Source organism: Schistocerca serialis, chromosome 7 (assembly GCF_023864345.2).
Source record: "Schistocerca serialis cubense isolate TAMUIC-IGC-003099 chromosome 7, iqSchSeri2.2, whole genome shotgun sequence".
NCBI classification, from domain to species: Eukaryota; Metazoa; Arthropoda; class Insecta; order Orthoptera; family Acrididae; genus Schistocerca; species Schistocerca serialis.
In genome coordinates this window covers 424,117,877-424,144,998 of record NC_064644.1, presented here as the reverse complement: position 1 = coordinate 424,144,998, position 27,122 = coordinate 424,117,877, and the positions used below count along the sequence as shown (strand labels likewise).

The window sequence follows — 27,122 nt, the reverse complement described above, 5'->3', positions numbered from 1 at the left end:
TAAAAAATTCTGAATCCTGCTGTAAGACAGAAAATACAATAGCAAAATTTAGTTATAAAAGCAAGCAACTGATCCAGATGGTGCTCCAGGAATCAACGCCTGAGGAAGTCCGGCAACAAATACCTTCTCGAGCGATGAGATAGGCAGACAATGAGCAGCATTCACTTCACAAGATGATAACTCAGGCTAGTGGCAATGCAACGAATGACTAATGGTAATCTTGCTGAAGCTACCTGACGTCCGATAAATCAAATGCAACGATGGAACAATACGCCAAAGCCGAAACCAGCGGTCTATCATACGTCCAGAATACTGTGTTTAGAGCCCCCAGAACGAGAAAGGAGTCTTTAGCACCAGAGCAGAGGAATCACCAAGCGGCCTACAGTCAAGAATGCTGTCAGAACTACACGCCTTACTGGACAGCAGTAGCAAGGCGAGGAAGTGTACACTGTCGTTACATACACTAGCCACCAGAGCCGGTAACTGGGGCGTTACAGGCAACCAGGTAAGAAAAATTACCGCTCGTTGAACTTAAACAAATTGTTACAAGTTGAACGCAGTAAATAGTAATAAGAAGTCGACGAAAGCTAATCAGATCCGCCTTCCCCAAGCATTCCACTCGCTGCTCTTCGCCTCGGCGACATTACGAGCAGCAACACAAATATCACAGTGGTGGATGTTTCTCTACTTGGATTGAAATGCATCTTAAAGCTTGCTAGATTCGATTTACGACGAAGACGTGTACCCTTGTGACCACAGCCCTTCCATCCGGAAGTCCATGCATGCCGCCAGCGGTCCCGGCGTGTTCTGGCACTGCACGGACCCGCCTCCTCCTCAGTCCCCTACCGAACTCTCCACTTATACGACCCAGCAAAACAACGACGTCGCCCCAAAAATAGAGCAAAAGTTAATACTTATCGATAACCGCCACTGCTGCCTCTAGCGGACAGGCAACGCTTGCGAAACCGAGTGGTGCCAGTCAGCATGAGAAGAAGACAAACAACCACAACCGTGCGAACTAAACGATACCGTCTGGTCTGCAACAGAGGGCGGAAACCTACAAACACCACCAACGCGAGCCGCATCACGGCTCAGTACTTCTGTTTAATTTCAGTAGACGTGAGAGCAGCAGAGGCAGCCAGAAATATTTCCGCCACGTACGGGAATAATGCCACTGGACAGAGCACGGAAAGAGAATGGTCTTCTCGTCTTAAGGAGAATCGTTTTGACACTAGTGCCTCTCCACGTTCAGGAAGACTTTCGAGGTTTGATGAAGATAGTTTAAACGCATTAATACACAATTAACAACTTTAGTTTACTCGAGAACTGCCAAATGTGAAGATCTGTGACTGTTTCACCATCGTAAAACATTTGCTCGCAATGGGAAACGCTCAGAAATCGAATGATCGGCTACCGCATGCTCTAAGCCAAAATTCACAAATATCAGTGGGTGCATCTATCCCAGATCGTCATCAGCTGGCTCGTGGATAGCACTGGCCATTCCTATACTGTTTCGTTAATGGTGTCAAGAAACGGTGTCATTATGCTAACGTAACTAAAAGAAGGGAATAGTTCAGCGCAAACAAAGCATAAGTTTGCAATACAAAGTCCTGCGTGCATCCACAAAAGATAATGTTATGCTTCTGGTGCAACGGTGACGGTGTGGTGTATGACGAATTGATTCCTCGACGTTTATTGTCGACAACTGAGATGTCATGCAGACGAAGTCCAAGAACAACGACCAGGAAGACTGCGTGAAGTGATGCTACTCCGCAACCACGCCCGGCCGCATTCTGCTAGTCCGACAAAAAACACTATACAGATGTTTGGTTAGGAAGCTACTCAACTTGTACATAGAGGAAACAGTAAGGGAAACGAAGAAGAGATTTGGAGATAGAATTGAAGTTTAGGGGGAAGGAATAACAACTTTGGGGCGAGATGATATTATAATTCTATCACATACAACAAACTACGATGACATTATAATTCTATCAGATACAACAAAGTACGTGCAGAATACCTATACCAAAGATAGGAATTCTAAAAAAGAAGAATTTGTTAAATTCACTTTTTAAATTTTAATCTAACAAAGTCTTTTCTGAAGGTACTTTTCTGGACGATAAGCTGTCCAGGCAAGAAAATAATACACTACTGGCCATTAAAATAGCTACATCCCGAAGATGACGTGCTACAGACTCGAAATTTAACCGACAGGAAGAAAATGCTGTGATATGCAAATGATTAGCTTTTCAGAGCATTCACGCAAGGTTGGCGCCGGTGGCGACACCTACAACGTGCTCACATGAGGAAAGTTTCCAACTGATTTCTCATACACAAACAGCAGTTGACCGGCGTTGCCTGCTGAAACGATGTTGTGATGCCTCGTGTAAGGAGGAGAAATGCGTACCATCACGTTTCCGACTTTGCTAAAGGTCGGATTGTAACCTATCGCGATTGCGGTTTATCGTATCGCGGCATTGCTGCTCGCGTTGGTCGAGATCCAATGACTGTTAGCAGAATATGTAATCGGTGGGTTCAGGAGGGTAATACGGAACGCCGTGCTGGATCCCAACGGCCTCGTATCACTAGCAGTCGAGATGACAGGCATCTTATCCGCATGGCTGTAACGGATCGTGCAGCCACGTCTCGATCCCTGCGTCAACAGATGGGGACGTTTGCAAGGCAACAACCATCTGCACAAACAGTTCGACGACGTTTGCAGCAGCATGGACCATCAGCTTGAAGACCATGGCTGCGGTTACCCTTGACGCTGCATCACAGACAGGAGCGCCTGCGATGGTGTACTCGACGACGAACCTGGGGGCACGAATGGCAAAACGTCATTTTTCCGGATGAATCCAGGTTCTGTTTGCAGCATCTTGGTGGTCGCATCCGTGTTTGGCGACATCGCGGTGACCGCACATTGGAAGCGTGTATTCGTCATCGCCATACTGGCGTATCACCCGGCGTGATGGTACGGGATGCCATTGGTTACACGTCTCGGTCACCTCTTGTTCGTATTGACGGCACTTTGAACAGTGGACGTCACATTTCAGATGTGTTACGACCCGTGGCTCTACCTTTCATTCGATCCCTGCGAAACCCTACATTTCAACAGGATAATGCACGACCGCATGTTGCAGGTTCTGTACGGGCCTTTCTGGATACAGAAAATGTTCGACTGCTGCCCTGGCCAGCACATTCTCCAGATATCTCACCAATTGAAAACGTCTGGTCAATGGTGCCCGAGCAACTGGCTCGTCCCAATACGCCAGTCACTACTCTTGATGAACTGTGGTAACGTGTTGAAGCTGCATGGGCAGCTGTACCTGTACACGCCATCCAAGCTCTGTTTGACTCAATCACAAGGCGTATCAAGGCCGTTATTACGGCCAGAGGTGGTTGTTCTGGGTACTGATTTCTCAAGATCTATGCACCCAAATTGCATGAAAATGTAATAACATATCAGTTCTGGTATAATATATTTGACCAATGAGTGCCCGATTATCATCTGCATTTCTTCTTGGTGTAGCAATTTTAATGGCCAGTAGTGTAGAAGCATTTGAAATATGGAACTATAGAAGAATTTTGGATGTTAGCTGGGTATATCGCATAATTAAAGACGAGGTACAGTCATACTGAGGAGAAAAGTAATTTTTAGGCTAACACAGAATAAACGTGGAAAGCTGCATTAACCTCGGCTTCGATCAGCAGACAACAACAACAACGACGACGACAACATGGCTAACTCTCACCTGCACACAGTACTTTCTTAATTTAAAATCATCTTTTACTCCACAGTACCAGCACGTTATTCTATTTCCTACAGCTGGAAGAATAATTAAATGAACTACAGCCTCTGTACAAACAAGGTAGAGGATATTTTTGGTAAGGTCTTCACCTAAAAAAAAATGGCTCTGAGCACTATGGGACTCAACTGCTGTGGTCATAAGTCCCCTAGAACTTAGAACTACTTAAACCTAACTAACCTAAGGACAGCACACAACACCCAGCCATCACGAGGCAGAGAAAATCCCTGACCCCGCCGGGAATCGAACCCGGGAACCCGGGCGTGGGAAGCGAGAACGCTACCGCACGACCACGAGATGCGGGCGGCCTTCACCTCAAGTCCTTAGAAAACCGATTAAGCTATTGTAATTTCGTTTTCACCTAGATGGATCATGGAAAGTCCTCCGTAAAAGAAGTATTGTCTCTTCTCAAGGCTTCATTAGTTACAGAGATATCCGTATCAACATGTCTTTTTCAAATACAACTACCTCTACTGCGAGTATCGTACATCTGTCTACGAGAACATGAACATTATGCTTCGCGAGCCACGTGACGATGTGTGACGGAGGGAACTTCAGGTACCACTAACTGATACCAGTTTTGTTCCTCTCGCGAGTGGCGCGTGGGAAGAATGATTGTTGGTAAGCCTCTGTATTAGCTACATTTCTCAAATATCCTCGTCGTGGTCATTTCGCGAGATGTATATGGGAGGAAGTAATACGTTTACCGACCCTTCCCAGAAAGTGCTCTCTCGAAATTTCAGTAGTAAACCTCTTCGTGATGCACTACGCCTGTCGTCTAACGCCTGATAGTGAAATTTCTTGAGCATTCTACACAACTGAAGCGAATTATTTGGCCACCCACACAGCCCGACTTGAATTCCGTTGAACATTTTTGAAGGGACATAATCGAAAGGCCAGTTAGTGTGCAAAATCCTGCAATGGCAACAGCTTCGCCATTATGGATGTCTATAGAGACAGCATGGCTCAACATTTCGGCTTGTTGAGTCCATGCCACGTCGATATGCTGCACTACGTCGGACAAAAGGAAGTCCAACACGATATTAGGAAGTATCCCATGACTTTCATCACCTCATCGTAATTTAGCCGAAATATCCAAAATAGCAGAAAAGTGTATTTCGTTGAAGGTAGCTGGTTGCATGGCTGCTAAGACTTGTTCGATGGGACGGCACTGTAACAGAAATGAGGAAACACAATATGAAATAACCAGTGTACTACAAATGGTGCTTAGCATTGTTATAGATTGATGCGTGACACTTTATAAATAGCGTCTGCTAAGTCAGAAGGTAGTTCAAAAAATGGTTCAAATGGCTCTGAGCACTACGGGACTTAACATCTGTCTTACAGCAGGATTCAGAATTTTTTATATTATTGCCGTTCCTGGCTGTGTAAGGCTTTCAGCTGTGATTGTGGTCATTTGCCTTAAAATTCTAATTTGGTTCAAAAACGGTTCAAATGACTCTGAGCACTATGGGACTTAACTTCTGAGGTCATCAGTCCCCTAGAAATTAGAACTACTTAAACCTAACTAACCTAAGGACATCACACACATCCATGCCCGAGGCAGGATTCGAACCTGCGACCGTAGCGGGCACGCGGTTCCAGACTGAAGCGCCTAGAACCGTTCGGCCACCAGCGGCCGAGCAGAAGGTAGTCATCAAAGTAAGCTGGCTGCAGACACTGGACTCAGCTGTGTAATGGCCGCTTCACAACTTTGTGGGTAACTGTGGTGCGTCGCGTTTTGGCGCCTGTCGACGGAAGGATTTCCCATTCCACCAGTACAAGGTGAAAGCAAAATAGTCCGCAGTTGACAGTGGTCCTCTTGACGGCTATCCACACTATCGGTAAGTATGTTAGAGATCGGAAACGGAGCGCGTACGAGACGAATGTTGCGGATTGCATACTTGATAAATCGGAAAGCCGCTGGTACACCAGTGCTAACGTGGTTTCTTTGTTCCCACTGCATCTCCGCGATTAAGTCTGAGAACAATGACGCTGCGGTTGCTTCATACTAGTCGACTGGTTCTCTCTTACTAAAGCATGCAGGAGTGTAAGGCTAATCGTGACATTGTTAGTATAGAAAATGAGTACACAATATTGCTGCTGTAAGGCAGCAGTGGCAAGGTGAAAAGACCGATTGTCGGGCCTTTAACAAGACTGTGTTTTTTGAGACTGAGGGGTGTGTTTGACGAAAATTAATTGATCCGAAGTACGCAATTGCATGTGTGTCCCATTAGAGGAGGAGTGGTATCTGGAATAAGTGTCACGCTACAGTCCACGCTTCAGACGAAAAACATACAAATTTCGTCGAAAAAAACAAAATGGTTGTATTTCTGTTTATTCCACCTCCACCGCGAGGATACATACCTGCTGCGTCAAACAAAAACTAGTCAAAGAACTGCATCACTGTTCTATCTCAGCGACAAAAAAACGGCGCAATTTCTATATTCATTAGGTCATGAGCTAACACCAAATTGTGTTGCTTATCATTAATTTCTGCAATTTATTTTAATAATTAATCATCATTTAAAGGCTAAACTTCCTCCTCAGGTCATATTTTCTGGCAGTGTCAGTTACAGATATGGTAATGCATCAAAAGCTTCTATATGTCAATGTAATTTCTAGATATTATTCAGATATATTTTAAATCTTTAAATGAATTTACAGCAGTCTTCGAAGAAGTTTTATCTGTATAAATGTATGTATAAACAGAACAATATTCACTGCTAACAGATCAGTCGTTATATTGTTACATACTTGGTTTTATGATTTCAAGCCGCGCGGGATTAGCCTAGCGGCCTAAGGCGCTGCAGTCATGGACTGTGCGGCTGGTCCCGGCTGAGATTCGAGTCCTCCCTCGGGCATGGGTGTGTGTGTTTGTCCTTAGGATAATTTAGGTTAAGTAGGTTAAGTAGAATATCAAGTAAGGAAAGATATTGAATCATAATAACTGTATTAACTCTCTAGTCTCAGGTGATGATTAAACTGTGCAAAGAGTAGGGCACCAGCAACAAACAGCATGCAAGAAATATGATATTGAGAGATTAAATCAAGATAAGATATATATGTCTCTTAAATTAAGCACATCCTGCCTACTGACAAATTTAACTGGTATCACATTTATTCGATTCTTTTAGGGATTTGTTTTGTATTGGTTCGTTAATAAACGAGTAGATACATGTTCTTCTGTCTAGCACTAGTTTTCTTAGGTTTAAGTTGAGCACTAGAAAAGTGTGAAAAGACTGATTCAATATGATACTTGTAGAACGCTCGTGTTACTTATATTACTGGTGCTGACGTCTGCTTGGCCAATTATGCACATCTTTATCTGTAGCGTTATTGTGAAGTTTAGGGGTGTGAGGAGGGGGCGCGGTTTTGGGGGGATCACGTGTGCTGTAAACAGTACTCCACTCAAAAAAAAGTGACTGTGGAATACTATTACGTGAAGAGAAACGTTAAATTTTAAATCAAAATGTAGAATTTTATAAGTCAATGTAATCTTTATTTGCAGCTACTAGAATTGACTTCTTTAAACTTTTATATTTCGAATGGTGCAAGCTGGACGCCCTGCTGACAAGAAAAGTAGTGTGTTTCACTTGAGCATTAAACCAGAGGAACACCGACTATACACATTGGAGCAGAAACACGTAACAAAAAAGACATAGGAAGGGATGTTACGTGTAACGTGGATAATGCTGTAGGTATTGAGTGCACTGTTCTCATGCGAACATATTGCAGAACTGTACTATCGCTCACATTTCCCCGAATAATTTTCTCTTCTCATGCATGCGATTAAGGAAACTGCGCTCCACGCAACTGACAAATATGTCGATGGTGACACGGATAATCTCCCGCCTGAGAAGCAATCGCATCCATAAAAGGTTCGCCATACGTCATCGGGAAGCCGATCCCAGCATCTGCACTTGGACGTTTACTGCCGCATATGATCAGGCAGCGGCTTCTGGAGCGCTCAGGTGGTCGACGCAAAATAAGAGCAGCTCGGGGCGGGCATTAAAGTGGCAGCTTAATCACTGTCCATGTTTTCATTTCGAAACCATCACTCATTTGAACTATCGTCGGCGTGGGTACAGGCGTTGGGTACGCAGAATACTAAATCTGTCATTTCGTTGTGAAAAAAATAGACAAATTGAATATTACTCCTATGTATGAATTATCGCTTGCAACACTTCGGAAACAGTTAGCCTTATGAAAGGGTTTACGCGAATGTATTCTCACATAGTTATTATAATCGTCCTGTTTGCTAGCAAGTGGGACCGTTTGTGTCACCTTCAATAAGTGAACGGAATGGGATCAACTGAGCACCGAAAAGAATGGACTCAGCTGCGCGACACGTAATTACTGCGCAACTTGGTTTCACTTCTAGTGATGTATTCGAGACATTGATTTGTATCGTTAAATATAAATGTAAGAATTATTATCCGCATAGTACTAGAGACGCCAACGGCCTTGCCGCAGTGCTAACACCGGTTACCGTTAGACCCCGAAGTTAAGCGGTGTCTAGCTTGGCTAGCACTTGGATGGGTCACCGTCTGGGCCTGCAGAGTACTGTTGGCAAGCGGGATGCACTCAGTCCTTGTGAGACTAATTGAGGAACTACTTGATTGAGAAACAGCGGCACCGGTCACGAAAACTGACAACACCCGGGAGAACGGTGTTCTGAGCACATGCCCCTCCGTATCAGCATCCGATGATGCCTAAGGTCTGAGGATGACACGGCGGCCTGTCGGAACCGTTGAGCCGTCACGGCCTGTTCGGGCGGTGTTTGCTTATATTACTACATCTTTTCTTTCAAACAACTCTCCCCCCATTTACACCGTGCGTTCACTTGAATTCGGAGAGGGAAGGTAAGCAGACAGAGCACTGTTCGACAGCTACGCGGCATAAAATCAGCTATAACGTTGTTGAAGGAAGTGTTTATTTCTTGGCGTAAAGTCTAAGGAAGGTATTTGGAAGCCTAGACCAGATCATTTGAGAGGTAATTTGAATTTTGATGTTCAACTGGTGATTGCTGCTGTCAAAACTGCCCTCCCTCGCAGCCACGTTTTTTTATTACTTTTTTAAAATTACTGTTTTGGCTGGTCTGATGCGTCCCAACGCGATTCCTCTCGTGCGTCAACCTCTTCGTCTCAGAGTAATACTTGCACGCAACGCCCTTGTGATGTACAGACGGTAGCAGAGCCAGGACGGGGAAGGTGTAGGCACATTTATTTGGTCCAAACCTTGTTGACACAAATTTATTATTTAACAATAATTGGTTATACATCCAAGTTAATACACTTAACAGTTTAAAAGGAAATTTTAGCAATAAAATTAAAAAAAAAAAAAACAGTCTCTAGAAGAACATGCAGCCCCACTCTGAAACATTACATAAAGGTACTGTTAGTAAAAGGTATATTATATCGTACAATAGCTCAACATGTACAAATATTAACAATTACACCAGAAAAATATTGAACTTATGATTTGCACTACATGTAAATCAAACCTTAAAAAAATCCAATTTGGCAAGAGTGCAACAAATTCCCTACTGCCTATTAAAAAAGAAATGTGGCGGTGATAATCAGTTTTTTGTTTACCTCTTTCACTTAAGCTTACGTAAATCCTACACAAATGTCAATGTCATGTGACATCAGTTCACCTTTCGCGACAAATACACAACATTTCAAAATTGTTTTATATCAGTTAAGTAAGCTACAAGACAGAAATAACATTAACGACTGGTGACATAAGTAAACACTGTCAAGTTTTCAATTTCACGACGGTTGTGTTATCTAGCAAATTTTCATTTAAATACTCCCCCCCCCCCCTACTACGTGTTCCAAAATCAATTGAGTCAGTCTCGAGAAGAAACACAACTTAATACACTAGTATGGTAATATCAAGAAATAGATGCGTTTATCCCAAGCAATATTAGTAGAATTAGGAAATTTGCAATTTAAACGCAACAATTTTAACAAAGTCTAATGTAATAATAATTTGGACAGAACTTTCATAAAATGATCGATGATAGTGGATAACGTGCCATACACTATGAAACAAATTAAGAATTATTCACAGTAGACACCTGGCACATGATGATATTCTCTGAAGTATTTCAAGTCACAAAATGTTGGCTACAAGTACCAACCCCTTAATAAAGTAATGGTCATGAAATATAATACAAGTATATGAAAATTTTGGCCTTAGCCGGGTGACGAGAACCACACCAATGCAGTTTCCTGTTACACTCGAGTGCTAGGCCCAACAAACGACAGCTGGTCAAGGAGAACCACGCTAAGCAAGCGAGCATTCCGTCCTCCCCACATGCTCGCAAACAGCCACACTCATCGCAGTCCTTAGTCGGCAGGCACCAGTTGACTCCCCGCCGCTTCCGTCCTGTCGCCGTATCCCGACCGAGCCGTCCTCCCAAAACTGTTGCTCCGTGCACCAGCGCCCACAGCGTTCAGCGACCACGCCCCCTATCGCTGCGGTGAAAACAAATGAAATTATCTCGCGGGTAAATCAAAAATGCTGAGCCGTGACGCGACTCAGTCCTCAGTTATTTGCCGGATGTATTCCAGCCTCTGACTTTCTCTACACTTTTCCCCCCTACAGCTCCATCAAGACTACGGAAGTTATTCCCTGATGTCTTAAGACAGGCCTTGTTATTCTGTCCCGTCTTGTTGACAATGTTTTCTACACGTTCCTCTCCCCGCGGTTCCTTCGGGGAACCTCCTCATTTCTTACCTTATCAGTCCATAACCGTGACACTTTATGGCCTACAGGCCACATATCGTTTGGATACATATTACGCGACTTTAACGTGGTAATTTCCATTGTCTTCTGCAGCCACGTACCGTTGATCATTTCTGATAACTCCACCTTTTACGGTTAGTTTCCCACCCCAAGGGCAAGAGAGAGTCACAAACCTGTGTCCGCTCCTCCACTCTCTTTGACGAGGCCGTTGGCAGAACTAGGGTCGCTCTTTAGACCAGAAGACTTCAGCTGCCATTGCACAGGATTTTAATTAAAGTAAAAATTTTATTGAAAAACTCTTTTAATAGTGAAAATTGCAACTACATAACACTGACTGAAAATTTTGTAGACGAAATCATTAATAGCCAAATCACCGTTGAATAATATTCATTGAATGTTATACTATTGCGATTTTCACTATGAAAACATTTTGCATACTTTTTAGATAATTTTTGTCAGGAAATAAAAGCACTCGTCTTCAGGCCACAAGTGGTCCATCGGGACCATCCGACCGCCGTGGCATCCTCAGAGGAGGATGCGGATAGGAGGGCGTGTGCTCAGCACACCGCACTCCCGGTCGTTATGATGGTTTTCTTTGACCGGAGCCGCTACTATTCAGTCGAGTAGCTCCTCAGTTGGCATCACGAGGCTCAGGGCATCCCGAAAAATGGCAACAGCGCATGGCGGCCCGGATGGTCACCCATCCAAGTGCTGCCACGCCCGACAGCGCTGAACTTCGGTGATCTGACGGTAACCGGTGTATCCACTGCGGCAAGGCCGTTGCCCCTTGTCAGGAAATAACTCACGATATTTGTTCAGTTTTAAACAGTGGCAGCGAACACACTAGGAATCCATGACGTTTTGTTTGTTAGTCCAAGATGCTACCCCGGGTCATGATGACGAACCATCCGTAAGTTATATTTCTGCAATTGTTTCTCAGATGCAACTGATCTACATCTACAATTACTGCAATCCATCTTGCTGTGTGTGACAGAGGTTACTTTGTGTATCACTGTCATTTCCCCCCTTTCCTGTTCCAATGGTTTCCGTAAGAAGGATTGACGGTAAGTCTCCGTCTGGCCTCGAATGTCTCAAATTTTATCTTCATTATCTTTTGTACATAGGAGAAATCAATTAATTTCTTGAGTAGCAAACTCTCTGAACTTTCACAATAAACAACAAGGTAATGCAGAATGCCTCTCCTGCAGCGTCTGACACTAGAGTTGATTATCTCCGCGTCTCTTCCGCGCTTGCCGGCCGGGGTGGCCGAGCGGTTCTAGGCGCTACCGTCTGGAACCGCGAGACCGCTACGGTCGCAGGTTCGAATCCTGCCTCGGGCATGGATGTGTGTGATTTCCTTAGGTTAGTTAGGTTTAAGTAGTTCTAAGTTCTAGGGGACTGATGCCTCAGAAGTTAAGTCCCATAGTGCTCAGAGCCATTTGAACCATCTTCCACGCTTATTAATTGAAACTATAGTGAAACGCGCTGCTCTTTTTGGGATCGTCTCTATCTCCTCTGTCAATACTATCTAGTATGGGTCCCATACTTACGAGCAATTGGTATTGGTAAAACGTGGATTTCTTAAGGTAGCTTCCTTTGTTGAGGAAATACATTTCCTGAGGATTTTTCCAATTAATATGTGTGATATCTGCCTTACTCACGACTAGTTTTATGTGGTCGTTTCATTTTAAATATCTTCGCTCATATACTCGTAGGAATTTGATGAAAAAAATTGGAAATTTTTGATAAGGTCTTAGGACCAAACTGCTGAGGTCATCGTTCCCTAAGCTTACACACTATGTAATCTAACTTAAACTAACTCACGCTAACGACGACATACACACATACGATGCCTGAAGGAGGACTCGAAACACCGACGGGTGGAGCCGCGTGGACCGTGAAAGACGACTCAGACTGCGCGGCAAATTTTATGGAAGTAACTGATTCCAGCGATTGTTCTGCAACCGTGTAACCGTAAAATAATGTGTCTTACTGTCTATGTGTACGCCAAATGCTTCGATAATTGTATTAGAAACTAAATTTTTGAAATATTAAGGGTACAAATGGCAAAATCCAGTCGATCAAGTCTCCAATAAAATTTTCCTTCAGAAAGTCTAAACAGCAACAAAATGGTGCTACTTTTGTAACAAGGAACGAGGTGGGGCTGTGGAAAGACTCTGGACTCGTGTGCGGACGCCGGCGGTCCAAGGCTCGGCCCAGCCATCAGGGTCTGGATCTTCTGGGGCTTCCTCTAAAGCGCTCAAGGCAAATATCATGATGGTCTCCTTGAAAGAGCACAGCCGGTGTCCTTCGCTACCTTCCCCAACCAGACCTTGTCATCCCTAATGACCTCCTTCAGATTTCTGTGCGTTTGTGGGACACGTTTGATGGAAGAATCAGAAAGAAAACGCATGCTAAAAAAAGAAGGCAATACGATAGGAATAGAGTTTCGCTCACCAGAATGTTGTAAGCTCGACGAATTTTGAGGAGCACAGGATTTAATGTTGTGTTTGTGAGCTATAGGAGCACGCTCTTTGTACTTCGAGGACTATGTAGTTTGTTATTTCGTGAGCATCGTAAATTTCTACTTCGTCTAGAGAATCACAGAGATGGACACTAAACAAAAGAGTTTCACGATAATGTTTCGACGAGTCTGAAAAAAATTACGCACTTCAAAAAAGTTTTGCATCACCTTGATTCTGAGAGTTCTGGAACGTGTACAGAAAATTGGAATAGAGATAAACATCATTTCAGCCCATTGTATTGCTCATGAAAACCACACATTGCATGTTGTACCACCATACATCGAGACCTTCAGAGGTGGTCCAGGTAGCTGTACGCACCGGTACCTCTAGTATCCAGTAGTACGTCCTCTTGCGCTGACGCATGCCTGTATTCGTCGTGGCATAAGATCCACAAGTTCATGAAGGCACTGTTGGTCCATATTGTCCCTCTCCTCAACGGCGGTTAGGCGTCGATCGCTCAGAGTGGTTGGTGGGTCACGTCGTCCACAAACAGCCCTTTCCAATCCATCCAAGGCATGTTCGAAAGGGTTCATGTCTGGAGAACATGCTGATCACTCTAGTCGAGCGATGTCGTTATCCTGAAGGAAGTCATTCACAAGATGTGCAAGGTGGGGGCGCGAATTGTTGCCCCTGAAGACGAATGCCTCGCCAATATGCTGCCGATATGGCTGCGCTATCGGTCGGAGGATGGCATTCACTTATCGTACAGTCGTTACGGCGCTTTGCAAGACCACTAGCGGCGTACGTCGGCCCCACATAATGCCACCCCAAAACAGCAGGGAAACTCCACCTTGCTGCACTCGCTGGACAGTGTATCTAAGGCGTTCAGCCTGACCAGGTTGTCTCCAACGATTGTCTGGTTGAAGACATAGGCGACACTTATCGGTGAAGAGAACGTGATGCCAATCCTGAGCTGCCCATTCAGCATGTTGTTGGGCCTATCTGTAACGCGCTGCATGGTGTCGTTGTTGAAAAAATGGACCTCGCCATGGACGTCGGGAGTGAAGTTGCGCATCATGCAGCCTGTTGCACACAGTTTTGAGTCCTAACACGACGTCCTGTGGCTGCACGAAAAGCATTATTCAAAATTGTGGCGTTGCTGTCAGGGTTCATCCGAGCCATAATCCATAAGCAGCGGTCATCCACTGCAGTAGTAGCCCTTGGGCGGACTGACCGAGGCATGTCATCGACAGTTCGTCTCTGTATCTCCTCCATGTCCGAACAATATCGCTTTGTTTCACTCCGAGACACCTGGACACTTCCCTTGTTGAGAGCTATCCCTGGCAAGAAGCAACAATGCGGACGCGATCGAACCGCGGTATTGAGCGTCTGGACATGGTTGAACTACAATAAAGGAAAAAAATACAATTCTTTGTCACGTGCAGACCGATGGAAATTTGTTTGCCAAACTATATCATGGCGGACGATGCACATGAATCTGCAGACACGCTGCAGAGACCAGACTTATACATCCAGGTTGTATGGAGATCACTGGTCCTTACTGTCACAAGCTCACGTGATACCATGCATGTATCCTTCAGCAGGCGTGTACTTAAGACGGCGCTCCGCCCGCGGAGAGCCAGTTAGGTACCGAGCTCTGAATAAAGCCGTCGGCACACGGACCGCGCTTTCGAGCGTTAAAGTTGGGCGTGGCAAGTTCAAAGTGCTGCTGAACACTCAGGAACGATGCGCCTTGTGCATACGGTACGTGGGCCACAACGTGCTATACGCGATCGCAACGCACTCCAGCGGCAGTTGAAGGGTGTTTCTAGTTCGTAAATCGCACTGTTTACTCAACGGGCGCGCGTAAAATTCCCACGTTAGCTTGATTAAAACGCACATTTCCTCCATCGTCCACGAAAAGGAAAGTACCGTGTGCAATCAATAAGGACACAGGCTTATAGAAGTTCCATTACAAACAGCGCGGTACAAATTTGGAATACTCCTCTGCACAAGATAAGCATTATTTCATCATTCCCACATTTTAGTAAAACCCTAAGGTCAGTCTTTCTTGATCAGTATTCCTACCCAGTAGCAGAATCTTTGCAACATGTGAATTACGAAGCGTAAAAGAAAAAGGAGTAAAATATCTTTATATAAGTAGCGCAAGCTGTCCTGTAGATTAAGCCAATCGAACAAAGTCACCCCACAAAAAAGGTGAACTTATACTTACATAACATTAAATATTGCAGCATATACTTATATTAAGCTAATAATAAAGTATCAGAACCTAATAAAAGTGCGAATATTTGGGAAAAAAAATTTGGAAGTGTTAAGACGCGAAGCACCGCCCCAATAAAAAGACATGCCTGGCCAGAGACGCTAGTCATTACGCTTTCTTTTTTGGTTTTTTTTATCTCATTTTGTTCTTTTTCGGTCGTTGTATCTGCTCTGGGCGGACGTCGAAAGACACCCGTTTCAGTTCGTTGTTGATCCATTAAGTCAGTTCTTTTATTACAGAGGGCAGCTAGCCCTCTGACCGAACACGCTGAGTTACCGTGCCGGCTGTGTTCGTTGTTTCTGCTTGGGGCGGAAGTCGCAAGACACCAGTTTCAATTCGTCTTTGACCCATTAACTCAGTTTTTTTTTATTACAGAAGGCAGCTAATCCTCTGACCGAACACGGTGAGTTACCGTGCCGGCTTACGCTATCAACAACTCCTTCTTTTTACGTAATCATATTGTGTTACCCGTTGCTAAAAACGTTAATCGTAGATAATTATGTTACTAATTGAAATTTAATTATAACAAATTGTACCAAGAACAATGCCTTTTTGGTGGATCTTCAGTGTGTCGCTGCCATCAAATAGCTTACTCACATAATACTCAAGTTACAATAATTCTTTTGCCACGAATATGATGTATCTCATTATTCTATTGGAACGAATCACTCAATTAACAACGGGTTTTCCAGTGATTCTCAATTTTCTGGTGCTCAGAAACGGCATATATACATATAGGCTTGAAATGAACGCCAATATGGCGCCTCACAACTCTGTACTGAAGGGAGACGGCGTGCGTGTGACGTAGGTGGCGTTGTGCCATTTCATTGGTCAACGCTCAGATGCTCGCTCAGAATATCTGACACGCCAGATATTGCTCTGCACGTTCGGAAAGACTCGGCACGCTCAACGCTCAACGTTCGGGTGCACGGTCTGTGTGCCGACGGCTTAACCGACAGCCGCCTCCAGTCTCCGTTATGGATACCGCCTGCTGTTGCCGCCATCTCGCAGCCCTCCGAGATGCTGTGCCGCCCTCGTCCTGTGCAACATCCGACGCTGAAGTTCCACCAGCCGCTCCGAGGGCAGTGCTCCGCAGTATTCGTTATGACTGCCTACGTGCTCATCGCCTTGTGGGACCGCGTCCTTACCAGCAGACTGGTTAACAGCCTTATAGGACCGTGTCGTCACAGCACCTGCTGCTCATCGGGAGACTGCCTAAGAGTTACCATCCTCATGGGTTTTTGTGTGGTTGTTAATTTTCCCTACTCCTCGATACATTGTTGTTCTCAAGTTCCGTAGGAAATATTCACAAAGGTTGTATTTTGCTTAGTTCTTGTAATAAACAGTTGTTGCAAAGTGTATGTCTCGCTCCTCCAAAAGAGGACAGGACGTGTGCAAATATCAGTCAAGAATACTTTAGGCAGCACATATCTATTACAACGTGGTAGCATTGGTGTGAATGGAGATGAACAAACAGTTTTCCAATAGATGTCACTTTAATTTTCAAAGGAAATGTGCTTCGTTTCCTCCACTTGTTCCCCTTCCATACAACTATATCCTGCGCTCACCCCCGGCCCCCTTTCCACCCCGGCGAATATCGTGGACAGAATGATCCTAAATTTGGTAAATGTTTGCACAAATGAACGAGACGCATCATTTTCACAAAATTATCGAAAAAAATTTTAACATATTCTAACAGACACGAGTAAAATTTGTTGGGAAGAATGAAATCATTACTGTTGTTGTTGTGGTCTTCAGTCCAGAGACTGGCTTGATGCAGCGCTCCATGCTGCTCTATCCTGTGCAAGCTGCTTCACCTCCCAGTACCTACTGCAACCTACATCCTTCTGAATCTGTTTAGTGTATTCATCCGTTGCGGTTTCACCTACGGTACGGCTATCTGTATCGCTGAGGCACGCAATCCTCCTCACCAACGGCAAGGTCCATGGTTCATTACTATTTATGTTAAAATTTCAAATAAAGCGTTTGAGGTGTCAGGAGTTCTTGTTTTGTAATGGGTCGTTCTTTTTAAATGCGCGACTGACGTTCTTTAGATGCATATGTTGAACACCCTCGTCCACTATTCCAAGCCAATATAAAAACCCTTTATTGGTTCTTGTCTTACGAACGGCAGGATATTGAAAGGATCTTCGAAAAATCAGTTTAATTTCGTGCAGGTACTTTATATTATCTGAATAAAAACAACCACGTCAGTTGCACAACTCGGCACACTGATTTTACTCTTCCAATGCAGAAATGGCATGTTTTCTAATCTTTATGCGTTCATATAGTAACCAAGTCGCAGCAAAAGTGAGTTGTTACTTGTTTAACATTTTAGTATCAAAAATATTTTATAATGAAACTTCCTGACATTAAAACTGTGTGCCGGTCTAGGACTGCACCACGGAGACTTTACTTTTCGCTCAGCTGTTACGCCGAATGATGTATCTTTCTTTTAACAATGATTTTTCGCTGTGCTGGAACAAAATTGGCTACAGTTTCTACAAAGTTTAGCTATTGCCATCGTTGCAATTACAAAAATTTTAAAAAATCTTCCCACGAGGCTGTACTGATTGTGTTCCCAATAATATACATATTTTTTTCGGGTAACATAAATTGACTCTAAATTATTTTTGTAGAAAATTTTGTCTGCACTATGTTGATTTACGTACGACTCACGATCCGCACCCACAATTCTTTCGCCAATACCGCTCATCTACTATCCAACTTTCCAGAGATTTCCCCGCATACATTCCCCTGAGAGAAGGCAGGAAAGTTACTGAAGGAAGGTGGTGGTCTACGGAATTGCTCCCAGAAAGAATTTTCACTCGGCATCGGGGTCTACGCTGATTTGTAATCTCCCGTCTGGTTAAACTTGCGTGGCTGCGTCAGACACGAATCCAGAATTTTTGCTTTCGTGGGAATTTACTCTATCGATAGAGCTACCAAGACTCGTCACAGCGGTGAAAGCGTGTGGTAGTCATGGAGAGCTCATTTGGTAGAGCAGTTGCCAGCGAGCCCCGATCTGTCAAAAGATTTCAGATCAGCGTGTACTCCGCTTCAGAGAGAAAATACCTTCTGAATAATTTATGGCCTCTGACTGGAGACGGCTAGACAGATATGCATCGATAGTTACCTCGTTGACTGAAACAACAAAATAATGGTCGAAGACAATACAGACGCGAAAATAGGTTGTTGCCTTACGGCCTCATCTGTCTATTCCTCCCAAGGGACAGTGGTATCACGTAGTTACTCCACAACATTGGGGAATTTTAGCATATTCTTCTCGAATTTTTAGCCCATAAAAGCATGTATTATTCGGTGCAATATGTTAGAAATACACATGAAAATAGGTGTAGGCTGTAGGGAAGACAGATAATATGCAATATGTACAAAAACCAAGAGGGAACAATAAGATTGGAAGACGAAGAAGGAAGCTCAAAATGATTCAAATGGCTCTGAGCACTATGGGACTTAACTTCTGAGGTCATAAGTCCCCTAGAACTTAGAACTACTTAAACCTAACTAACCTAAGGACATCACACACATCCATGCCCGAGGCAGGATTCGAACCTGCGACCGTAGCGGTCGCGCGGTTCCAGACTGTAGCGCCTACAACCGCTCGCCCACGCCGGCCAGCCAAGAAGGAAGCGCTAGGATAAAAATCGAGTGAGTCATATGCAATATTTCGCCCTCGTTGTTCAGTCCATACAACGAAGAAGGAATGGCGAAAATAAATGATCGTAAGCGAGATAAAATTCAGAATGGAAGAAAATAAATCATACGATTCACTGATGACGCTGTTATCCTCTCCTCAAGTGATAAAGCATTACAGGACTTGTTAAATGGAAGTAACAAAGTAACGTTCTAAGGAGCACACACTGCAGGCTGAGAGTAGACTGAAGGAAGATAAAAGTTATTGGTTCAAATGGCTCTGAGCACTATGGGACTCAACTGCTGAGGTCATTAGTCCCCTAGAACTTAGAACTAGTTAAACCTAACTAACCGAAGGACATCACAAACATCCATGCCCGAGGCAGGATTCGAACCTGCGACTGTAGCGGTCTTGCGGTTCCAGACTGCAGCGCCTTTAACAGCACGGCCACTTCGGCCGGCGTAAAAGTTATTATAAGTTGCAGAAATGAGGGTTGGCTGTAAACTTAGCGTCAAGATTAATGTCCACGAAACAGACGAAGAAATTTTACTGCCTTGGAAGCAAAGTAACACTTGTTGGACAAAGCAAGTAGGACATGAAAAGCAGACTAGTACAGGCGGGCGAAGAGGGCAACCATGACCAAAAGCAGTCGATTACTATCAAACATCGGTTTTGATCTGAGGAAGAAATTTCTGAGAATGTACGTGTGGAGCACAGCATTCCATGGAAGTGAATTATAAATATTGAGAAAACCGGAAAAGCATAGAGATGGTGATATAGAACGGTGTTGAAAATTTTAGGGACTGATAAGAATCAGCGCTGGGAGTAACATGTGTAGAACATTGAAACCTTCCCGTCTCCCCTATATCTCTTTTGTTACGCAATCTTCCCTTTTACAATAACCTATGAAACCTTCCCGTCCGCAGCTCGTGGTCGTGCGGTAGCGTTCTCGCTTCACACGCCCGGGTTCCAGGGTTTGATTCCCGGCGGGGTCAGGGATTTTTCTCTGCCTCGTGATGACTGGGTTTTGTGTGATGTCCTTAGGTTAGTTAGGTTTACGTAGTTCTAAGTTCTAGGGGACTGATGACCATAGATGTTAAGTCCCATAGTGCTCAGAGCCATTTTTGAAACCTTCCCTTAGGATTTCTATCTCTTGCTTAATAATAACAAATCTTCCCTTTGGAATTTATTCTCTTTCTCAATCTTCGCATACAAATTTAATTGCTGCTTATTAAAAGTGATTTTCTGATTATTTTGACGAAACATAGAATGTGTCGTCGTCTAGGTTCAAATGGCTCTGAGCACTATGCGACTTCTGAGGTCATCAGTCGCTTAGAACTTAGAACTAATTAAACCTAACTAACCTAAGGACATCACACACATTCATGCCCGAGGCAGGATTCGAACCTGCGACCGTAGCGGTCGCTCGGCTCCAGACTGTAGCGCCCAGAACCGCACGGCCACTCCGGCCGGCTCGTCGTCTTGGCCTTCAGTCGTTATCTGCAATCACCCAAAACTGTTCCTTACCTTTTTTACTGTTACTGGATCTCCATCTGACTGCTGCATCGAACTGCGACATGAATATACTTACTCTGTTTTACTATACTTTATTAGCTGCTGGTGGGCTGTCATAACAAGTGGCTGTATTTATTACCAGAGCTGACGTTTTTTTTGATAGCAAAGCTGACGTTATTCTTTAATTAATTTGACTGACGTTACGTAATTTATAGTTAAACTTTTTCTTGACAACAATAAAATTTTGCAGAGTTTTACGTTGATAGTTTTTGAGATGGATTATAATCAGTAATGCAATATTGCTGGCAAAAATTAATTATATTCTGAATGAAATGATTTTACAAACGTTCAAATGGGACTTACGTTTTACAATAATCTTACAACCAGCAATGTGCAAACATACCTTCAGCAGTCTTGAGTTTCTCAAAAAATTAATTCAATAACATTAGTTCCTCTTATGATAATAGTTAGCTGATGTGTCTGTACATCCGTTTATAATCTCTTGTAAATGATAGCTAGTGGCTGGCAGGCACACCGCTCCTCTCAACCTCTCGCTACAGACCTGCTACCGACTCGCTTCACATCTCGCGTACTACTGACTTCCTACGAACGCTAAAGTGCGGTCTCTCCTGCCAACAATGCTTACTGGTGCAGACAATCCCTGCTACCATTACAAAATGTATCAATGCGCGGTCTTTCCCGCTCTTTTCTGAAAATGTATACATACGCTGTCTCTCCCGCCCTTTTTAAAATTATATCAATGTGCGGTCTCTCTTGCCAACAATACTTTGGCGCAGACATTCCCTGCTACCACAATTATTTTCAACATGACAAATATTAATTATTCCTACTTAATCCTATTAATAAATTATAAGCATCTTTCATAAATTGTGGTTTGACAATAGATAATAGTAATATACGCGTCTTACAACATTGACAAGAAGAACAAACAGTATGATAAGAAATGTGTTACGACGTCAGAGTATAACTTGATGGAGCTTTAGAGGATAAAAACTGTAGAGAAAAACAGGGATTAGAATATGTCCAACAAGTAACTGAGGACGTAGGGTGCAAGTGCTACTCGGTGATGAAGAGGCTGGCACAGGAGAGGATATAGCGATAAACTATGACTGCAATTCTGCGATGTGTAATTGTTACTGTAATTCGTGTATACTTAATTAGTAGAGAAACCCCGTGTTGTCCAATTGTTTTACAGCTGTGCGTCCACACCCATACCAGCAGCGTCTGGCCTTATGTTTAAGGTTTACGACACCATATCTCACAATCTATTCGTCGTGCAATGATATAATTTTGCAGTAGTATTCACTGCTATATGTGCATACTGTCTGGAAAATTTATCTCAAATACAGTTGATGATGGTGAGGTCCCATACTCCTAGGAGAGTAGGGAACGATGCGGGAGACCCGCACCGCCGACTAGGCAAAGTCGTAGCGGAGGTGGTTTGCCATTGCCTTCCTCCGACCGCAATGGGGATGAATGGTGATTATGAAGACAACACAATAACACCCAGTCATTTGGAGGCAGGAAAAATCCCTGACCCCTCCGAGAATCGAACCCGGGACCCTGTGCACAGGAAGCAAGAACGCTACTGCAAGACCACGAGCTGCGGACAAATACAGTTAGCAGTAAAGAAACAATAAATTGTAATGTCAATATGCGGTACTTTTACTGCATAAACAGCAGAAAAGTAGTAAACGACAAACTATTTTCATTTCACCATATTTAAGGTGTTGTCACCTAGAAAAATTTTTCTCAAGGTTAGAGCGTGTGTGTAAAGTTTGTTGCAAGTCGCTAAGTGTTATCATTTTCAAATACTGGGTGTATACAGTTTAGGAAGTGACGCGTTGTGAGCTACGCTTTACCACCCCACCCCCTTGACAGGTAGGTGGTTCTTACCCCCACAGCGATTGTTACCTAGCAGCAAGGTATTTGTATGCAATGTTTGGTTGCTGTAGGAGGAGTTGTGAAACATACATACATACACAAACAAAAACACATACATCCATTTTTGTAATATATACAGGGTGTTTCAAAAATGACCGGTATATTTGAAACGGCAATAAAAACTAAACGAGCAGCGATAGAAATACACCGTTTGCTGCAATATGCTTGGGACAACAGTACATTTTCAGGCAGACAAACTTTCGAAATTACAGTAGTTACAATTTTCAACAACAGATGGCGCTGCGGTCTGGGAAACTCTATAGTACGATATTTTCCACATATCCACCATGCGTAGCAATAATATGGCGTAGTCTCTGAATGAAATTACCCGAAACCTTTGACAACGTGTCTGGCGGAATGGCTTCACATGCAGATGAGATGTACTGCTTCAGCTGTTCAAATGTTTCTGGATTCTGGCGGTACACCTGGTCTTTCAAGTACCCCCACAGAAAGAAGTCACAGGGGTTCATGTCTGGCGAATAGGGAGGCCAATCCACGCCGCCTCCTGTATGTTTCAGATAGCCCAAAGCAATCACACGATCATCGAAATATTCATTCAGGAAATTAAAGACGTCGGCCGTGCGATGTGGCCAGGCACCATCTTGTATAAACCACGAGGTGTTCGCAGTGTCGTCTAAGGCAGTTTGTACCGCCACAAATTCACGAAGAATGTCCAGATAGCGTGATGCAGTAATCGTTTCGGATCTGAAAAATGGGCCAATGATTCCTTTGGAAGAAATGGCGGCCCAGACCAGTACTTTTTGAGGATGCAGGGACGATGGGACTGCAACATGGGGCTTTTCGGTTCCCCATATGCGCCAGTTCTGTTTATTGACGAAGCCGTCCAAGTAAAAATAAGCTTCGTCAGTAAACCAAATGCTGCCCACATGCATATCACCGTCATCAATCCTGTGCACTATATCGTTAGCCAATGTCTCTCGTGCAGCAATGGTAGCGGCGCTGAGGGGTTGCCGCGTTTGAATTTTGTATGGATAGAGGTGTAAACTCTGGCGCATGAGACGATACGTGGACGTTGGCGTCATTTGTACCGCAGCTGCAATACGGCGAACGGAAACCCGAGGCCGCTGTTGGATCACCTGCTGCACTAGCTGCGCGTTTCCCTCTGTAATTGCCGTACGCGGTCGCCCTACCTTTCCAGCACGTTCATCCGTCACGTTCCCAGTCCGTTGAAATTTTTCAAACTGATCCTTTATTGTATCGCTTTTCGGTCCTTTGGTTACATTAAACTTCCGTTGAAAACTTCGTCTTGTTGAAACAACACTGTGTTCTAGGCGGTGGAATTCCAACACCAGAAAAATCCTCTGTTCTAAGGAATAAACCATGTTGTCTACAGCACACTTGCACGTTGTGAACAGCACACGCTTACAGCAGAAAGACGACGTACAGAATGGCGCACCCACAGACTGTGTTGTCTTCTATATCTTTCACATCACTTGCAGCGCCATCTGTTGTTGAAAATTGTAACTACTGTAATTTCGAAAGTTTGTCCGCCTGAAAATGTACTGTTGTCCCAAGCATATTGCAACAAACGGTGTATTTCTATCGCTACTCGTTTACTTTTTATTGCCGTTTCAAATACACCGCTCATTTTTGAAACACCCTGTATATGGATTAACAGCATCACTTTCGAATATTTACTCTCTGCTCGTATAATAAGAACCGTCTATTAATGTTAATGCCCTGTAAATTTCAGTTTCCTTACATTTTATTTGCTGAACAGCTTTATTTTTGTGTGATGTATGCTGACCACTAAAGGAAATGATAGTGAGAGAATCTGCGACATGTAGTACTTTTTCTCGAACAGAGAATCATACAGTCATGTTAAAAAGTGTGTCGTGAACCGTCTTCTTCGCTTGATGTTTACCGAAGTATGCCAGTAATCTGCTCTGTTTTACCTGGAACGGGAATATGAGTCCTCGACTGCTTCTCTCCTTTCACTGAGACGTTTTGCGAGAAGAGGTTTAAACTAAAGATGAAACCTACAATTCCTCGTTTTGAGTTGCAAATTGTTATTGTTCACTTTGCTTTTTCGGTGCCAACTGTTAAGAAACAAAAGTAGTGCCAAATGCACAACCTTGATTAATCATGTCAGATTATATGTCGAACCCTAGCATCACTTCTCTACTTCTTTCATTGTTTTACTTGTAATACTCACGTCTTTTTTGCACTCTCAACATTTTTCACACACACTGATTTTATCAATGCTTTGCAAACATTCTCCCGTCATCCGTCATCGCTCCCTCTACTGCTACCGTCTGATTACTAGTGACTTACAGTCGTTCTTCTGAAATACAACTACGAGCTCTTTACTCCCACAAAGTAATGAGTGCTATCGACTGATTACATTTTTCTAGATTTCCCGAAGGGTTGTGGCGCCATTCCTCACAACTGACATCTAATGAAATTGTCCGCTTGTGAAGCATCGTTACAGTTGTACGACTGGATTCGTGTAGTAACTGACAGAAGGTTATCGGGCAAAGTAGAAGTGAAACTTGGCATTCCATGCACTTTAAATGTATACAGGGTGGTCCATTGATAGTGACAGGGCCAAATATCTCACGAAATAAGCGTCAAATGAAAAGAATACAAAGAACGAAACTCGTTTAGCTTGAAGGGGGAAATCCAGATGCCGCTATGGTTGGCCCGCTAGATGGCGCTGCCATAGGTCAAACGGATATCAACTGCGTTTTTTTAAAAAATAGGAACCCCCATTCTTTATTACATATTCGTGTAGTAAGTAAAGAAATATGAATGTTTTATTTGGACTACTATTTTCGCTTTGTGATAGATGGCGCTGTAATAGTCACAAACGTATAAGTACGTGGTATCACGTAACATTCCGCCAGTGCGGACGGTATTTGCTTCGTGATACATTACCCGTGTTAAAATGAACCGTTTACCAATTGCGGAAAACGTCGATATCGTGGCCAGTGCGGACGGTATTTGCTTCGTCATACATTCATCATCATCATCAGTTATCTGCTATATTAGCAGGTCCTTTCCCTCTCCATTTTCTGCGATCCATTGCTTCCTTCTTAAGGCTGCTGTATGTTGTACCGTCCATCATGTCATCCAGTATCTGGAATCTCTTCCTTCCTCGCTTCCTTTTCCCTTCTACATAACCTTCTAAAACTGTTTTTATCAGTCCGTCATTCTTTCTTAATATATGCCCAATCCAATTTCTTTTTCTTCTCTTTATTACATCTAGTAACTGCCTTTTCTCTCCCACTCTTCTCAGTACTTCATTTTTTACTCTGTCCATCCAACTTATTCTTTCCACCTTCCGCCATGTCTCAAAAGCCTCCAGCCTTTCTCTGTCTTTTTTCCTCATAGTCCATGTTTCAGCGCCATATAGAAGAACATTCCAAACAAGACATTTTATGAGTCTCTTTCTGAGTTCTCTGTCCAGACCGCTGCAGAAGATTCTCCTTTTCATATAAAACGCCTCTTTTGCCATTGCTATCCTTGTTTTAATTTCTGTGGTGCACTTCCAGTCGATGTCTATCCTGCTTCCAAGATACTTAAAATTTTGCACCTGTTCTAGTGTTTCTCCATTCAGCACAATTTTTATTTCCTTATTTCCTCCTATTGCCAATACTTTTGTTTTATTTGTGTTAATTTTCATTCCATATTTTTTGCCGTTAGTTGCAATTGTGTCCACCAAATCCTGTAATTCTTTCTCCCCTGTGGCTAGAAGGACCATGTCATCAGCAAATCTCAAGCACTCCAATTTCTACTCCTTTGTCATCTAATGAGCATTGGTCAATCATATTTTCCAAGTACAGGTTGAAAAGAGTAGGTGATGAACAGCATCCTTGTCTTACTCCTTTCCCTAGTCTGATCCAGTTTGTACTTTCTCCTCTCACTTTAACTGAAACTTTTTGATTAAGGTACAATGAGTTTATGTCTTCTGGTTTTCAAGTCCACTCTCTTTTCCCTCATAATAGTCGCCAGCTTGTCCCAAACCACATTGTCAAATGTCTTTTCTAAATCGATGAAGCACATATATAGGTCTCTTCCTTTTTCAATAAACCTTTCTCCCAAGATTCGTAGGTGCCCTATTGCATCTCTGGTGCCCGTATTCCGTCTAAAGCCAAACTGCTTCTCGCCGAGATTCTCCTCTATTACTTTTTCAAGTCTTTTATTAATTATTCTTAACATCACTTTGGCTGCATGTGAAATGAGGCTGATTGTCCTGTGCTCGCTGCATTTCTTGGTTCCTTGTTTTCTCGGTAATGAAATCATTACTGTTGTCAAAAAGTCCTCAGGCCATTCACCACTGTCATATATTTTATTACATAACCTCAATATTTCTCTTATTCCATTGTGGTTCAAGCATTTTAGTATTTCTCCCGGTATTGTATCTGTACCTACTGCTTTGCCATTTTTCATTGCAGCAATGACAGACTTTACTTCTTCCATTATGATGGTCGCCCCTATCTCTTCATCACTTACACTGCTGTGTGATTCAAGTTCCAGAGTTTCTGGTTTGCTATTTGTGTCATATAGCTCTTTTATATATTCTTCCCATCTCTGGAGGACATCGTCACGATCTTTGTAGACTACCTCTTCGTCTTTACTCAAAATTTCCATAGTAGCAGTTGCTGCTCTGTTTTGTTCCCATGTCATAGTCTTTACTCTGTTGTATAGTAAGT

At 43.4% G+C, this 27,122-nt stretch overlaps 1 protein-coding gene and 1 pseudogene across 1 annotated transcript in view; one reads left to right on the top strand and one right to left on the bottom strand.

Moving 5' to 3' along the window:
- The window catches only part of LOC126413132 (lutropin-choriogonadotropic hormone receptor-like), a 932,298-nt gene that overhangs the window by 175,810 nt on the left and 729,366 nt on the right, over nt 1–27,122 (top strand). The window lies entirely within an intron of this gene.
- LOC126413658 (5S ribosomal RNA) lies at nt 11,234–11,350 on the bottom strand (annotated as a pseudogene).